The sequence below is a fragment of the Neolamprologus multifasciatus genome, chromosome 18, assembly GCF_963576455.1.
Source record: "Neolamprologus multifasciatus chromosome 18, fNeoMul1.2, whole genome shotgun sequence".
Taxonomy (NCBI): Eukaryota; Metazoa; Chordata; class Actinopteri; order Cichliformes; family Cichlidae; genus Neolamprologus; species Neolamprologus multifasciatus.
The window spans coordinates 33,560,995-33,577,794 of record NC_140456.1 but is presented as its reverse complement, the minus strand read 5'-3'; the positions used below and the strand labels follow the sequence as shown (position 1 = coordinate 33,577,794).

The following is a 16,800-nucleotide window of genomic DNA, read 5'->3' as shown; positions in this document are numbered from 1 at the left end:
GCAAGTCTTTACTATTTCTTTTCCATATGGGTATTCCTTTGCATTTAACCCATTCACCCAGTGGGCAGCCACCAGTGCAGCAGTATGTGGGGATGGTACCTTGCTCAGGGGTACTTAAGGGTAGCCGTTCAGTGGATTCGAACCCCTGACTTTGTGATCATGGGGCAACAACTTTAACTACTGAGCTATCCCTGCCCCAACTGAGATATGCTCCAATTTGCATCAATTTGCCTGAAATAAAAAAGAAAAAACTAAACCTTATTCAAACTATAAACATTTTTTGACACCGCGGTCTTTCCTCGTCTCGCACCGTAGTCACAGTGAAGCCAAGCTCTACATATGCTTCGTCATCGGACTTCCTTCTACCACCTGCCGCTGGATCAGAGACTTCCTCTCAGACCGTGTACAGAGAGATAGAGTGGGGCCTCATCTTTCCTCAGCCCTCAGCCTCAACACCGGCTCTCCACAAGGCTGTGTACTGAGTCCCCTACTGTACACTCTGTACACACATGACTGTGTTAGTTCCCACCCAGACAACACAGTCATCAAGTTTGCAGATGATACCACCGTGGTGGGGCTCATCTCTGGGGGAGATGAGACGGCGTACAGAGCTGAAGTTCAGAGGCTGTCAGATTGGTGTGTAGATAACAACCTGGACCTCAATACCACCAAGACAAAAGAACTGGTAGTTGACTTTAGAAGGAGGAAGTCCGAGCTGCAGCCTGTCAGCATCAACGGGGAGTGCGTGGAAAGGGTCTCCAGTTTCAAGTTTCTGGGAGTGCACATAGACACAGACCTCCAATGGAGCTCTAACACCTCTGCGGTCTTAAAAAAGGCCCAACAGCGTCTCCACTTTCTGAGAATCCTCAGAAAAATGGACCTGAAGAAGGAGCTGCTGACCGTCTTCTACCGCTGCTCCATTGAAAGTGTGCTGACGTATTGCATCGGTGTGTGGTTCTCCAGCTGCACCACAGCACACAGAAAGGCACTCCAGAGGGTCATCAATATGGCCCAAAAAATCATTGGACATCCTCTTCCCTCCCTGAAGGACCTGTACAGCACTCGCTGTCTCAAGAGGGCCCGCAGCATCCTACGGGACTGCACACACCCAGGACACCGGGTGTTTAAGCTGCTGCCGTCCGGCAGGAGGTTCAGGCTGCTGAGGTCCCGAACAAATAGACTCAAGGACAGCTTTTACAACAGGGCAATAGCCCTGATCAATGCAAACAGCTGACCTGATTGGCTACCTCCCTGGACTTTTTTAGGGGGGAGGTAACAATGTTTAAAACAATAATAATAATAATAATATTTATATTTATAACAAGGTGCAATAATAATTAATGTGCAATAATAACAGTGTGCAATACAAATACACTTATTCTTCTTTTTTTATTACTAAGTTATTATACTGTGTTGTGTTGTTTGTGTTGCGTTGTGATGTGTCATATCGTGTCGTGTTGTGTTATATGTAGTGCCGACGTAGGACAGTTTTCCAATTTCATTGTACTATTGTACTATGTATGACTGTGCAATGACAATAAAGAGTTATCTTATCTTATCTTATCTTATAGTTCCTTTTCTCATTTGTCTCATTATCTCTGCCTTTCTTTTCTTCACTGTTAAATATCTTTCCTTTTTGCTTGATGGTTTGTTTACTATTCTTCTATTCTTGGTGCAAAAAACACTGCCACCTACTGTGGTGGATGTGCAATTACACTTTATTCTAGTATGGCAAAAAAGCACGTGCACCCCGCCTGACATCGCACCGCCCCACTATTTGAGAACGCTGCTGTAGTGTGAGGCCCTTTTTTCACTGAACTGGCTTAAATTATAGTCTATATGACAAGTACTTAAATGAACTCCTTTGGGGAAATATTGTAAAATTAACTTATCGACGTCATATTTCACAAGTATTTTCATGAATTTTAAATAGCCCAATAAAAAAACTATTTGTCAGGGGGGCACGTTAGGAGACCCAGGGCCCTGTGGAGTTGTGGAGTTAAGCCCAGACTGACAGATGTTTTTGAAAGTAAAGCCCATGTCACATGGCAGAAATTGGTCTCTATCAGCCTGCAGTCTCCATCATAGGATGTCTGTGATGGCAGAAAGGCACAATGAGAAGCTCAGGCTGTAGTCACGTGACTCAGGAGACCTCTACAGCAGCCACGGCGATGTGAGGCCGGCAGCTCTCGCTACCCGTGTGTTGACTTGCTGTCAGCAACTATCAGCTGACCGTTAACGATCTTTGCACAGGTTCCCGGATCAGAAACTTTTACACCTTGTGTTTGCCTTTCCTTCCTTTTTGTGACCAAAGGCTTTCTGGTATAGGTATTGTGAAATCTACATCATCTTTCAGTTTTGGGTAACCTTACCTTTCTTTTTTAACCTCTGGCAGTTCACACCTTACCTTTGTACCATTTGAAGCTATTCATTGGACTTGAACGACTTGAACTGCAATAAATAATTGGAAAAATGAAGGTGTTATAAAACTTTTGACTGGTAATGTATGTATTCCCTGACATATCAGGGGGTGAGCTGTAGTTTAGATTGAACTTTTGATTGAGCTTGACTTCACGGATTGACTATCCACAGAAACCTCTGAATCTCCACTAAAAGCTCGTATAAACCTTTTCTACAAAACAGCCAACCAAACACAGCGAAAACAACAAACAATTAAAAGAGCAGTTTCACAATTTCACCAAATATGCCTAAACACAAACAACCAAGCCATGAACTCACTCAACTTCATTAAACCAAGCAAACGCCACATTGTCTAAAAGCAGAGATCGCACAGATTACAAGACTGCAAGTCTCGTCATACCCGACCAAAATTCCAGCCACAAAAGACTACAAATATATTTCAAATAGGGCTGGGCGATATGGCCTAAAATCCATATCGCAATATAATTTGAAGCATGTGCGGTAACGATATATATCACGATATATTCTTTTCTTCTGTATAACGTATTTTCCACACTTAAAATCCTTTAATTTTCTCAAAAATCAAGTGTGCCTTATGTATGAATTCTGGTTGTGCTTACTGACCTTGAACCGATTTCTGCGTGCAGAAAAAATGTTTTAGTACAACTTTGGTAAGCCGCACTGCTTGATGGATTGTCAGAGCATTACGGCTGCCGTAGTGAGGAGCTTCGCGGAGGAATCTGGGTCCAAAACTCCGTCTCCTTCAGGTCCCAAAGTCAACCAAACACTAAGTTAGAAACTGTCTAAATTCTTTCATCTTTAATAAAATCATCAGCGTTGCTGCTTTATCGGGCGTAACAACTAAGTTTAACATCCAGGCATCCATGAAAACAGAATTTATTTAATTTAACAGAGTTACAAGTTAGCAGGAAGTTAGCTCGCTAGCTTCCACCTAAACATTTCATACCATGTTCTGACTGAGATTTTTGAAACTAATTAAAACGTACAGCTCTGCTACCACTTCAACATAAATGAAGACAGAAAACTAAACAGCAGTGGCGTCTGCAGGGTTACTGAAGTTGGACTAGCTGGTATATAATGTTGTTCTACGTGATTGCTAGCGACACAGCTATGTTAGCATAACATTAGCACAGTGAAGCTGGAGGATGAACGCTAACTTTTTTCCACTCGATAAAAGTTAACGTGAGGGATTCTGGTGGTCAGGGACAAATGCAATTGCATAGCAGGATGCTATACACGGGCCAAACTTCAGTCAGGAGAACAACTGAGATCATTCATCCACAATACGAGTTTAGTTATTAATATACTGCAACAACATGGGAACAGAGCAGCTGTGAGAGAATTCAACATTAATGAATCAATGGTAGGGAAGTGGAGGAAGCGCAGTTTTTGGCTTTCCCCATATTTCAAAAGTGCTTCATCTCTTTGCTGTAACTGTCGCCTGCCATAATTTGCAGATGCTAATGGTTTTAGCCGCTGCGATGCTTTCAACCAAAACAGGCGCAGCTTGATGACATCATTAACATGCGCTATCGCAATAGAGCGGTATAGTCAAAATCTCTATTGTTGGCCAAATTTATATCGTTTCTATCGTATATCGTTTATATCGCCCACCCCTAATTTCAAATTCGAAAAAACAATAACATGGAAACTTGCACGTGCTATTTTTCTCTGTTCTCTCGCCAATAGCTGCTGTAGCTCCTTTACTGGACACAATCTGGTTGTTAAGTGATGACATATGAACCCTGCTTCCGGGTCCAAACTACTCTGCGTTTATTAATGCTGTTGTGTTTTTAACATGTTTTAATGCTTTGTATCTTGTTCTACTTAATCTGAATAAGCCCCTAAAAAGAAAAGTCAGTGATTACTGTCAGCCCCTCTCGGTTTTTATTATCACTATTCATTGGCAGAACATTTTAAAGCTCTGTTTTTAATCCTCATTTCACTGTTTCATTTCAGCAGCATCAGTCTTTGCACAGATAATATCCATATGTTGATTCCTGGTTTTCTGGAGTTTATTGTCTTCTGATGCATATTTTCAAAGTGGGTAGTAGGGCTGCTCAATTAATCGAATTTTAATCTCGATTACGATCTGGGCTTTCAACGATCATTAAAAATGACTGAGCCGATTATTAGCCCCTCCCTCGTGCTTTACTCTCGCGCTGCTCCGTGTGGCAAATCGAGCGCACCTCTCTGCATTTCGAACACGTGTCACAACAATTAAGAGCAGCGGTCTCCAACCTTTTTTGCGCCACGGACCGGTTTATGCCCGACAATATTTTCATGGACCGGCCTTTAAGGTGTCGCGGATAAATACAACAAAATAAAACTAGTACCGGTACCGAAAAAAAGAAGATTTATTCATAACACACGTGAAAAGACCCAGGAAAACCGAGTTAACGATAAAAACGATAACAAAATAACGCTGAAAACCGATAAAAACCCTGAAAACGATACATTTCACACCTGAGCCTCAACTCTCGCGGCCCGGTACCAAACGACTCACGGACCGGTCCCGGTCCGAGGCCCAGGGGTTGGGGACCGCTTATTAAGAGGACCCGAGGGAAGCTCGGAAAGCTCAGCAGAAGTTATTTGGAGAGGAGAGTGACTGCTGTTGGTTGAAAAGAGGTAAAAAAACTTCAGTGGTGTGGAAACATTATGGGTTCAGTCAGACGTGGATCAAGTAGACACAGTGTGTAAACTTTGCTACAGTGTCGTAGCTGCACCACAGAGCAACACTGCAAAGCTCACTAAGCATAGATGTTTACATTTTTCATTTATTTATATTGCAAACATTTGCACTGTTATCAGTATTTGCACTATTTTATATGATTTTTTGACAATCTTTAAATTCATTATTCAATACATTGTTATTGTTAAATAAATATCGTCAAATAATCGAGATCTCAGTTTCAGTGAAAATAATCGTGATTATCATTTTTGCCATAATCGAGCAGCCCTAGTGGGTATATGCAATAAAATCCAAAATTAAATTAGGCAAAGAAAAAAAATGTTAAAGCTTTTCTATGTTCCAGCCTCAGTCACTTAACATCTGCTGTAATATTTACACTCTGATGAAAGTGTTAGCTTTATTTTGATACCAAGATTGTTTTGATAATTGCAGAGAAATACTTCATTTATTTTGGAGCAGGAAGCTCAGAAAGCCGAGTGGTGCCTAAGATGTTAAATCATGTCCAAAAACAAATGTTATTTTCAACCATATACTGGCTAAAATAGCGCTGGTATACTCATTCAAATCAACTATTCAACATTTTCTTGTTTATAAAATTATAAAATAAAAAATGTGATGAACTCAAATTGCAGAAACAAAAGCCTCGACAGTGACAAAAAATACGACTGACCGAGAACGGTCACAGGTATCACAGCTGGTTTATTTAACGTGTTCTTTAGTGTGTGGGGAGACACCGACATGCAGAGTTTAAAACATTCTTCATTTTGCAATGGATGACTTTTCATCTGGTGGAATAATTTCACAGCAGGAATTTCAGGCTGTTGCCATATTTGGTCGCATTTAAACAAGCATGCTCGCCGCAGTGTGCCGGGTAGAAAGTTTTCCGGGTGCGCGGGAGGAGGGAGGATTTATTATGAATTCGCACCGTGTGAGAAGAAAAAAACTCACAGTGAATTACATGCAGATAGCTTAACATTTCCATGGCAACCTATACTCGATGGTTACAATAAAGCCATTTTAACCATTGTACGTGAAAAACTGTAAAGCAGGAAGTCTTGGTGCATGTTTGATCATCCAGGTGAGTAAAACCCAGGTTGATTCTGTTCATCACTGGGAGAAACCTTTCGTCACTCATCCAGGTGACTTCTTCAGTCTCAGCTGACTGCAGGTTTGCAACCTTATAAACAGAACATTTGCATAATGACTGAAACCAGCACCACTGAATGAACAATGGGCTGGGAGGTCAGTTCCTTGATCATTAATATGCAAATATGCAAAAAGCTGATGTTTACCATAAACCTACGCATACGGATCAGTATCTAAGGTTTGACTCTCATCATCCACTGGAGCACAAACTGGGCGTCATCAGGACGCTACAACACAGAGCGAACACCATCCCCACTGACACAGCGGCCAGGGAGGCAGAAGAACATCAAGAAGGCCCTGAGTAAATGTGGTTATCCCAGCTGGACATTTGTGAAAGCTGGGAAGGCGCCAAAAGAAAGCTCCAGCCGATCCAGGAGAGAAGGACAACCGCCGCATAAGCGAAAACCTGTAGTGATCCCGTATATGTCAGGAGTATCGGAACAGTTGAGACACATTTTTTCTAAACACAGCGTCTCTGTGGCTTTTAAACCCCAAAACACACTGCGCCAAAAATTGGTCCACCCCAAGGATCGGGTCCCCCGGCACAAACAGAGTAACATAGTGTACGTTGTTAAGTGCCAGGAGGATTGCCAGGATTTATACATCGGGGAAACCAAACAACCTCTGGCGAAGAGGATGGCACAACACAGAAGAGCTACCTCGTCAGGCCAGGACTCTGCAGTCTGTTTACACCTACAGGCCAGTGGACACTCTTTCAAGGATGAGGATGTAACATCCTGGACAGGAAGGAACGCTGGTTTGAGGGCGGAGTCAAGGAGGACATTTATGTGAAAAGGGAAAGACCATCTCTGAATCGAGGAGGGGGCCTAAGGGTACATCTGTCACCACCACCATGACAGTTTGCATATTAATGATCCAGGAACTGACCTCCCAGCCCATTGTTCCTTCAGTGGTGCTGTTTTCAGTCATTATACAAATGCTCTGTTTATAAGATTGGGGAAACCTGCAGTCAGCTGAGACTGAAGAAGTCACCTGGATGAGTTACAAAAGGTTTTTCCCACTGAAAACGCTTTGTCCAGATGAACAGAATCAACCTTTTGGGATGTACAGGAGAAAAAAAGGTTTTTTGTCCCGGTCGCAGAACAACGGACTGGCTCTTCACCGTTTTGAGGATTGTTGCATAATTTGCAACAATCCTCTGTATAACATTCAGGTATACAAAGGAGACTGTTCATGGAGGAGCTTGGGCAACAACTGGTGATTTGGAGCAATTAAGCTACATTTCTTTTGCTCTTCCTTCTATAGTGATCTCAGAATTTGAACTACTGTATTTGCACTGTGATTTGTTATAATAAAGTTTGACTTGACAGGCTATTCCCCGCACACCAGCAGCAGCCAGACTGGTTATGGAGAACCAGTCCTTCCTTGCCTAGCTGCCCCTCCTGGCTCATCACCCAAAAGCAGAGGGTGCAAATTCTGCCCTCAAAACATCAAAAATGTGCCAAAAATGCAATACATACATCTCATAAGTCAGGTAACAAGCTGGAATAAAGTTGAACAAAAAATTGAAACACAGAGGTGGGTGATAATACTTTATGCCTTATACAAAGCGAAACCAGACGGGGTCATTTAACCCAGGAGGACAACAGGTGTGATAATGTGCAGCCATTAAAAATAATTGAAGTGGTTTAAAACCAGCATCCTATCTCAACATCTACTTATATCAGTCTGTGATGATCTATCAAAACAAGTCACTCTGATTGTTAACTATAATAAGAATACTTGATTATTTTATTTATTTTTACTCAAAAAAAGGTCATTTGAATGAGGTCTTATTGGCAAATTTCAGATGGCATAAAGAAATTATGTTAATGTGTCTGAACAAGCTGTAATTGGAAGTGTAACAGAATTGGGTGAAGTATCAACTTTCTGTTCTCTAAATAACAATTAAATCACATGAGGTCAATTTTGACCCTAGAGGACGAGGTGTGATTGTGTGATGCTTCAAAAACATCACTGAGTAGTGTATATCCAAATTTAGTGAGGATGCTAAGTCAAAATAATTTAATGTTCCATTTTATTTTCTGCTCAATTATGGCAAAAATGATAATCACGATTATTTTCACTGCAATTGAGATCTCGATTATTTGACGATATTTATTTAACCCTTTAAGACCTACCATGGAACCAAGTCCGCCAGAGCTTATATTATTTTTTTTACATGTTGTGGAGCCATTTTTGGGAGCATTTCAAGTTGCTATACATCAATACAACTGTTATAGCCCATATTTTAATAATATGTCTGCATTAAGTCCATAGTAACTACATTAACTGCAAAAAAGTGCAATAAACTACAAAAAAAAATTTAAATCGTTTTTGTTTTGTTTTTTTACATATATTTCTACTTGGAGAAATTTAAGAGGTTTATCCCTCAAAACTTTAAATACAAAAAAGTTGCAAAAAATAGTTTACAACAACAGAAAATTTATTTTGAGTGTCTTCATAGTTTAATTTGGAGATACAGCAATTTTTATATACTGCAGGAAAAACAAAAAACAATCCTATAATGCAAATTTGCAAAGAAAACAGCATGTGCATCAAAATAAACTATTTCCAGCAGTGCAATTTGAGTTCTAAGCATCCCAGAAACTATTCAGAAAAGTATAGAGTCAAACATGACTTATAAAAACACCAATATAGGCTTTTAAGGCCTACAAGTAAAAAACTAAATTTTCCGCGAAAATGACGTCACTTCCGGTTTTGGACAGGAAATGACGGACATGCGATAGTTCGCGTTGACGTCTTTTTCAATGTGGGTGAGGATGCTAAGTCAAAATAATTTAATGTTCCATTTTATTTTCACTCAAATACAGGATATACTTTAATGGAAACGAGTTCTATTGGCCCTAAATTCCAAAATGAAGAGAAGATTTTGTAGTAATGAACTGAACTAAGACTAAAGATGTAACACAGAACTATATACACTATAGGCTTTAAATAACAGTCAAATAACATGGGGTCATTTTTGAGTGTGAAACTTCTTTGAGCAGTCTCAACAGACCTCTAACTCTTTGTCAGCTTTGCTACAGTGTTGTATCACATTTCATTGCTTTTACCTGGATGTACTTATTGAACTGGCCACTGAACATCCAAACTTCATAGTCAAAGGAGCTTGCAAAGAAAAGCGTCTGGACTTCTTTAAGTTGCTTGAAGACGTTTCACCTCTCATCCGAGAAGCTTCTTCAGTTCTAAGGTCAAATGGTGGAGAGTCCCAGATTTAGTCTGCCATCTATAATCCAGTTTTGAGTTCCCTCCCCAGATGCCTTAACACCCACTCACATCCTGGGCCATCTGACCTCAGGAATTCGCATGATAAGGTGGGGCCAGGTTTCACAAAGAGCTCACCCGAAACTCTGGCTGATTGGGACCCACACCCAGTTTCACACCTTGGCTCATGTGATTAGAGGATCATCAGGGGGTCCTTTTGTCCCTCTGTGGGGGGAAACTCCCACTAGGTTTAAATCTGGGACTCTCCACCATTTGACCTTAGAACTGAAGAAGCTTCTCGGATGAGAGGTGAAACGTCTTCAAGTAACTTAAAGAAGTCCAGACGCTTTTCTTTGCAAGCTCCTTTGACTACGATGACCTGGATGAGTGAGAACCTTCACAGACATCCAAACTTCATCTGAAGTTTCTTTAACAGTCACAGAAAAGAGAAATGAATCTGAACACGAGTCACAGGAAGTACTTGGAAAAAACAGAGAAGCTTGATAATGCTCAGAAAAAGTTCTGCATTACTACACACTTTACTGCCTCTAACACATTGTGTCGAATGAGTGCTGCATTGACTGCAAGGATAAATATGAGAGACATACCAAATAACATGGGAACAGGCTAGGACTTTGAAATGATGACCAAAAACATGGTTAGACCAAATGATTCTGACATTTACGTCCATTTGTGCATTAGTGGGAAAGAGAGAGGCGCTGAGAGTGCAAGAGGGGAAAAAAGGATGATGATCAAGGCTGTGCTTCTTCCACTTTACCCTGTGTGACAGATTCTGACTGTGAGCTTTGAGTTCACCAGACCCAAATCAAACCTGCATTAGTAAGAATCCACACTGTAAATCATTCTTTGCAAAACAGATCATGTGTCCAGAGCAAGGATAGATTAACAGAATACAGCGTCAATCTCAGCTAGCATATTATAGTTTATGACAGCAGTATGTATTTGATTTCTCCCCACAGCAACACAATAAACTGTACAGTAAGTTCACATTACATCTAATCCACTTGTCTTGCATTTGTGTGACTGGTCAATGCACGATGCTTGTATAAACGCAGGTGATCAACACAAGAAAGACTGTTAATTTGAGCTATTTTTAAGCTCTTAATACGCAGCAGTAAGAGCTTAAGGACACTGCAATGTAATGTGTCACTGTGATTTGTTGACTGCATCCACAAACACAGCTGAGGGAGTTAGGTTAGCGGGAACTGGAAAAAGATTTTCCGTCACCATCCCTGTCCAAAAACAAAAGTTTTAGTTCATCTCCAAAACACAAATGAATATGGGTTTTTTCTTTCAAACTACTCATCACACAATTTTGTTTCTGTGTGATGTTTTGAGATTAAGGATGTGCACCAGAAGGCATGATTCAACAGCCCTGTTGGCAACAACAGCATAAACAGGTATTCCTTGACCTTTAACAGTAAACAATGTTTAAATCATACTACCTTAAAACACACTTTGCTTGTTTTCCATTCGTCTGAAAAGATTTAGACCAATTTATATAATTTTTTAATCACAAAATATTGTGCATAGATAACAGTCTTAGAATTCCTTTATTGTTCGAGCTCCAGCTGCCAATGGACTGATTCTTATAGCGCTTTTCTACTCTCCTGGAGCACTCGCTCTATACATGCTGCATTCATCCAAGCACTTTGTTCTCTTAAGCTAATATTCACACACATTCATACTCCGATGGAGTTAGTATCTTGCCCAAGGACACTTGGCTACTTGAATACTGGGAACCACCCAACCTTCCAATCAGTAGATGACCTGCTCTACCTCCTGAGTTACAGCCACCCCATAGATGTAGCCTGAGTTTAGATCATGGAGGCACTTAAGTCAGCTCAAGGCCCCATTGGCTTTTTTTTCTATGTCATGCACTCATGCATGCAGATTTCAACTGTGATCATGGCACTTAAAAGAATATGGAGTCATTTGTTTTTTGGTTTTCTGTTTTTTGGGGGGGGTTTACCATGTGTGATAACTTCACTCTTAGAGATGGAGAAAAAAATGAGTAAGAGAGGACAGGTGAGGAAGATGAGAGGTTATTTTTAAAGCAAGCCCTGCCGATAAACTGGAAATGTAAAGCTTAAATGTGAATTTGTGTGAAGTATGTTAGATTTTGACAGTAAATCTACATGATAGGTTGCTCAAGTTATCTTGCCATTTTATATAGAGAAATATCTTTAATATCAAATTAAATGGTAAATGGACTGGTTCTTGTAAAGCACGTTTCTACTCTACCTGAGCACACATGCTTCGTATGCCTCATTCACCAATTTAAACACATTCATACAAATTCCTACTCTAGCAGACACGTCAGAGATAAACCTGGCCCACATAGCAAAATTGGTATGGCCCGGATCTGGCCCACACAATGTGCTTACACATGGCTCACATATCGCAAAGAATGATGGCCCTTTGGTGGCCCAGATCTGGTTTGCCAGATGTGGCCCACACATGGGTCAGCACAAGGCCAGTTGCAGGCACACTGGTGGTCCTGTGCTGGCCCATGTGTGGGCCACAACTGGCAAACCAGATCTGGGCCACCAAAGGGCCGTCATTCTTTGCGGTATGTGGGCCTATGTAAGTTTTGTGCACCCACGGGCCAGTTGTAGACACACTGCTGGCCCTGTGGTGGCCCAGATCTGGTTTGCCAGATGTGGCCCACACATGGGTCAGCACAAGGCTAGTTGCAGGCACACTGCTGGCCCTGTGCTGGCCCAGAACAGTTTCAGCTCTGGCATCAGATGTCAGTCTAATGTGTACTTTAATCAAGCCATGTAATAACAACATGTGCCAGAACATGCAAAACAGTGCAAAAGTAACGTGAAAAAACTCTGTTCAGACAGTGAATTGACTGACTCTTATATAGCGCTTTTCTAGTCTCCCAGATTACTCCAAGTGCTCTATACAACATGCCACATTCACACACTTTCTCTAAACTGAGTGCTTCCTAACTACATTCACACACATTCATGCAGACTAGAAGACCCAGGGATCAAACCACTAACCTTCTGATCGGTGGGTAACTGCTCTACCTCCTGAGCTACAGCCAACCAGTGGGAAACATGAGTAAATCCTCACTAGGTTTTGGATAAAGTTTACACTCACAAACCTGTCAAACCTGCATTTGAAACGTTGGCTACCATAGCAGTATAGTATTGCAACATGGCATTTGGGTCTTCTATCATCTAACCATCATTGCCAGACCTGGCCAACATCAGGCTGACATACACCCTGCCATGACACCAGTCAGTCAGAAGTGCCAGCTTGATGCTGGATCAGGGGAAGACCTGTTTTCTATGAGCCTGGGCCACATAAACCAAAGCACAATCGAGCCAGATGTGGCATGGCATCACATAGACAGTGCCATCTATGCCAGGCCCACATCTGGATGACATACGTCTTATCATGCCAGAAGTCAGCCAGCAGTGCCGGCTTGATATCACATCCGGGCCAGACCTCCTTACTATGTGGGGGGGTTTGCATGTCGGCATGCAGACTGGGATCCAAACACTAAACTTCTGATTAGTAGATGGCCTGCATGACATTCCACGTTATTCAACATTGGTACAGTTTCAACACAATATCACAGCATGTCATGTCAGACGCGCCAGTCCACTGTGTCCATTTCACACCTTGCCTCTCCAAAGCGTGAAATGTACTCACACACAGAAGTTGCAGTACCAACAGAGTGAGACCATTTATTTAAAGCTAAGAAGTTGCTATTGTGCAAGGAAGGTATGTCGTACATTTCAGGGTCCTTCTATGCCAGAAATGATTAAGCTAGGTGGCTAATATGTATTTATATGTAAATGTGTTTGTAATGTCTGCCTGATTATTTTCATGTTTACTTGAAATAAAATATCTCTCTGCAGGTCCTGCAGCTTACTGCAACTTCTGCATGTGTGTCCATTGTATGCTGTGGACCGTTATGTCTGTTACAGGTTTTGCAGTTTGGCAGTTTACAGTGACTAGTACAGGGCCAAGTGTATCCATGGCCACTGCTAGAGGAGCAGGTCCTGGGTAGCAGCAGAGACATTATCAGAGTGGCATGTCACTCAAAGAAATCTGAATTGAGATTGTTCTGTATATGTAGTTTTTATGTCTCCTTGACCACTGAAATAAAAGTTAATTCAGATGTCGCTTCCAAATATGAGCAAAGATGTATTTCAACATGGCTGCTTAGTAACAAGACTTGCTTGTATTTGTCTTGGTGCTGGTGACATCTGGCTCTCAGAGTAATAGTTAATCACGAAGGGTAACAGAAGGCATCTTTTAGTGTTAAAGTTCAGTTTCTTTAGCTTCAATATGTTGACAACCGGTCAAGAGAACAAGATCGGGGACAGCCAATAAATATGCATTTACATGTGTTTTAACTTAAAAAAGAGCAGTCTTTACTTTGTATATTATTATTTTTAAAGGCTCGAGATGTGATTAAACTAATGAAGTTGATAAAGAAAATATTGTCCAAGCACACACATCTTTTAACTGTGGGAGGAAGCTGGAATACCTGAAAAGCAACCCCCCCCCCCCCCCCCCCCCCCAGGAGATTTGAACCAGGAACCATCTTCCTGTGAGGCAACACCGCTAACCACTGCAGCTACTCCGTGTTTAAAAGAAATGCCTTTTATTCTGGTGCAAAATCAACCTTTTTAATGGACTTGGACGCTATAAAACCCTAAAGTTTAATGTACAATGGCATAAAGCTGGAGCACATCCTCATACTGTGCTGAGTTTTGCAAAAACGCCTTGAACTGAAACCATTACACAATTACAAACACTGTCACAGGATTCTTGTACATAATGCCAATGAATAGCAAATGCTGCTTCCACCCTCCCTATCAGGTAATTATGCATTTACAATGTGTTACTGTGTGGAATATCAACGCTTTCTCCTCATGCTGAATGTATAAATAGAGAGAGGGTAAACTAAATTTTGTGTCTGCTGTTTTGTCTAAGTCACTTCTGTAAGAAATGACTGTACTGCATGACTGAGATTTCCACATTGTGTGGGAGAATAATCACGATAAAATAATCCTTTCAGAGCTGACACTCACACTGCCCACACTGTTATCATTAGCCTACCAGTTGGTCTTCTTGAATTAGAAACATGCTGGATCTGCATGTCCTCTCATCCTCAGCCACAGGCGACAACTGACATAGCTCCTCTGAGCTCACAACTCCTCACTGGAGCGGAAGATACAGTGCGTACATCCCCGCATGAGACTGCAACATACAGCACGTCTGACATCTCACCAACCTTTGCATTTAATGTCGAGATAAGCTCATTTTCGGCCGACGTAACCTTGACTGCTTTTCTCCACAAAAACCTCCATCCAGCTGTGCCAGTGCGGTCTGCACAGGCACATCCAGCCCAACAGCATCGAGGTATTCCTTCATCAGTTGTGTCTGACTGGCACGCAGCGAAAGCCACATTACATGTCCAGTCATTCGTTATGTGTCTTTTGAAGCCCACAGCCCCCCTGCAATACCCTAGCTTATTATTCACAATCTCTTTGGGGAAATCCTTCAAATTTCGACACACCTTCTCTTTAGCTTCACTGGCTTCTTGTCAGCACTATTTTCTTTGCTAGCGGCTCCGGATCACATCCACAAACTTTGACTTGCACTGATATCGATGACGCGTTGCGTGGAGACATTTAAGCGATTTCTGCTGAACACGTCGAAGATTTTCGTCAAAATATGTGAAGGATTTGACAGCTTAAGACAACAGAGCAATACCACCTCAAATCAGCCGACAATTTGAAAGGCGACAGCAGCGTACATTCCCACGCGCGAGCCTGGCACGTTCTCAGGGCTGCCGCTGGATCTTCCATTAACGCCGCTGCAGCTCAGGGCGAAATAAATGTGAAGCATACGGCTGTTAATGACAGCTGTCACATTACGAAGCGCGTCTAAAGGTATCATCATTCTGTTACCGGTGTGACTCATTCCAAAACAGGTAGCGGATGTATTGATAAACTGTTGTATCCTGTCACGCGCTCCAACCTGAATCTATCAATTAAAGCACATCTTACCTCTGGCAGCTCCTTACACCATCGCTGAAAGGACGCACCGGCTGCTAAATCCAAAAGCACGTCGGTATCTGGAAGCAAAGCGATGACTACAGAGTCACCGGTGGAATGTGTGTGTATGTGTGTGACTCGCTTGGATGTGCGTTTTTGCGTGAGCGTGGATGTGGGGGCACGGGTGGCGCAAGACAGCCGTCCGCAAACGATAAATTACCAACAGGCAGCCAGAATGACACCGGAAGAGCGGCGGGTTACAGCAAGTTTTAATGAATTAATATGGCTTACCTACCAAAATTAGACTGGGATCTTTCTGGGATTTGTACTATCCTCAGGTCATCCTTTGACAGAGGTGTCGTTATATACGAGCCTCCAGGCAGACGCGTTCGAACTGTTTCATATACACCTAATGCACATCTGCTTTTTTTAACGTGTAAATGCCCTAAATTGCCTGTGGCAACCATGTGACACCAACAGTGACTACTGCAATCAATAATTCAAAATCACTCCAAAATATTTGAGTCTTTTTCTGATACTGATACAGCATACATTTATGTAAATACAATCATGTGTATTTTATTTTGAAACAGAAAGGAAGTGCAGTTTTGTTACTGCAACAAACTTAACTCCGGGGGAAAAGGGACTTGGAGAGTTGAGGGTTAAGATAAAGGAAAACAGGAATCTTAGTGTGTTGATAAGGTTTTTATTCAATGTAATTTTGAGCAGAGACTCCATTTCCAGCCTTCTAGTAAACTATATGCAGCAATTTCTCATTTTGCTGTATCAGTTTATCATAGAAATGTCTTTATGTATAAATTTGGAGGTACACAAAAAATATGTGTGATCAGTGTTGGGGAGTAACGGAATACATGTACCGCCGTTACGTATTTAAAATACAAAATATGAGTAACTGTATTCCGTTACAGTTACCGTTTAAAAAGGTGGTATTTAGAATACAGTTACTTTGTTGAAATAAATGGATTACACGGCGGTACTTCCCTGTTTCATATTGTGGCGGGTCAGGACTGGTTGGGTTTTGTTTGACAGCTAAGTTCTGTTGTTCCAGGCGGCAGCGTTACGGTTGCCATGGTTACAGGGCGCCTTTTTGTTGTTGTTGTGCTAAGCTAACAGGCAGAATGCTACAGGTATAGCTCTAAAGAATGTAGCATCATGGGCAGTGTAGTCCGTGCTGCAGGGAGAATGGACTGCCATACACGTTATGTGTCTGTGAGCGAG

General features: G+C 41.7%; 1 protein-coding gene across 4 annotated transcripts in view; it reads right to left on the bottom strand.

Moving 5' to 3' along the window:
- The window catches only part of dlgap1a (discs, large (Drosophila) homolog-associated protein 1a), a 196,148-nt gene extending 180,310 nt beyond the window's left edge, over positions 1–15,838 (bottom strand). For 2 of the 4 annotated variants that reach the window (XM_085141096.1, XM_085141097.1), the window contains exon 1: positions 14,796–15,838. The gene's annotated coding sequence lies outside the window, so the exon portion shown is untranslated. The remainder of the gene's footprint in view (positions 1–14,795) is intronic. The other 2 variants (XM_085141095.1, XM_085141098.1) reach the window with 1 other exon arrangement.
- Positions 15,839–16,800: the final 962 nt, after the last annotated feature.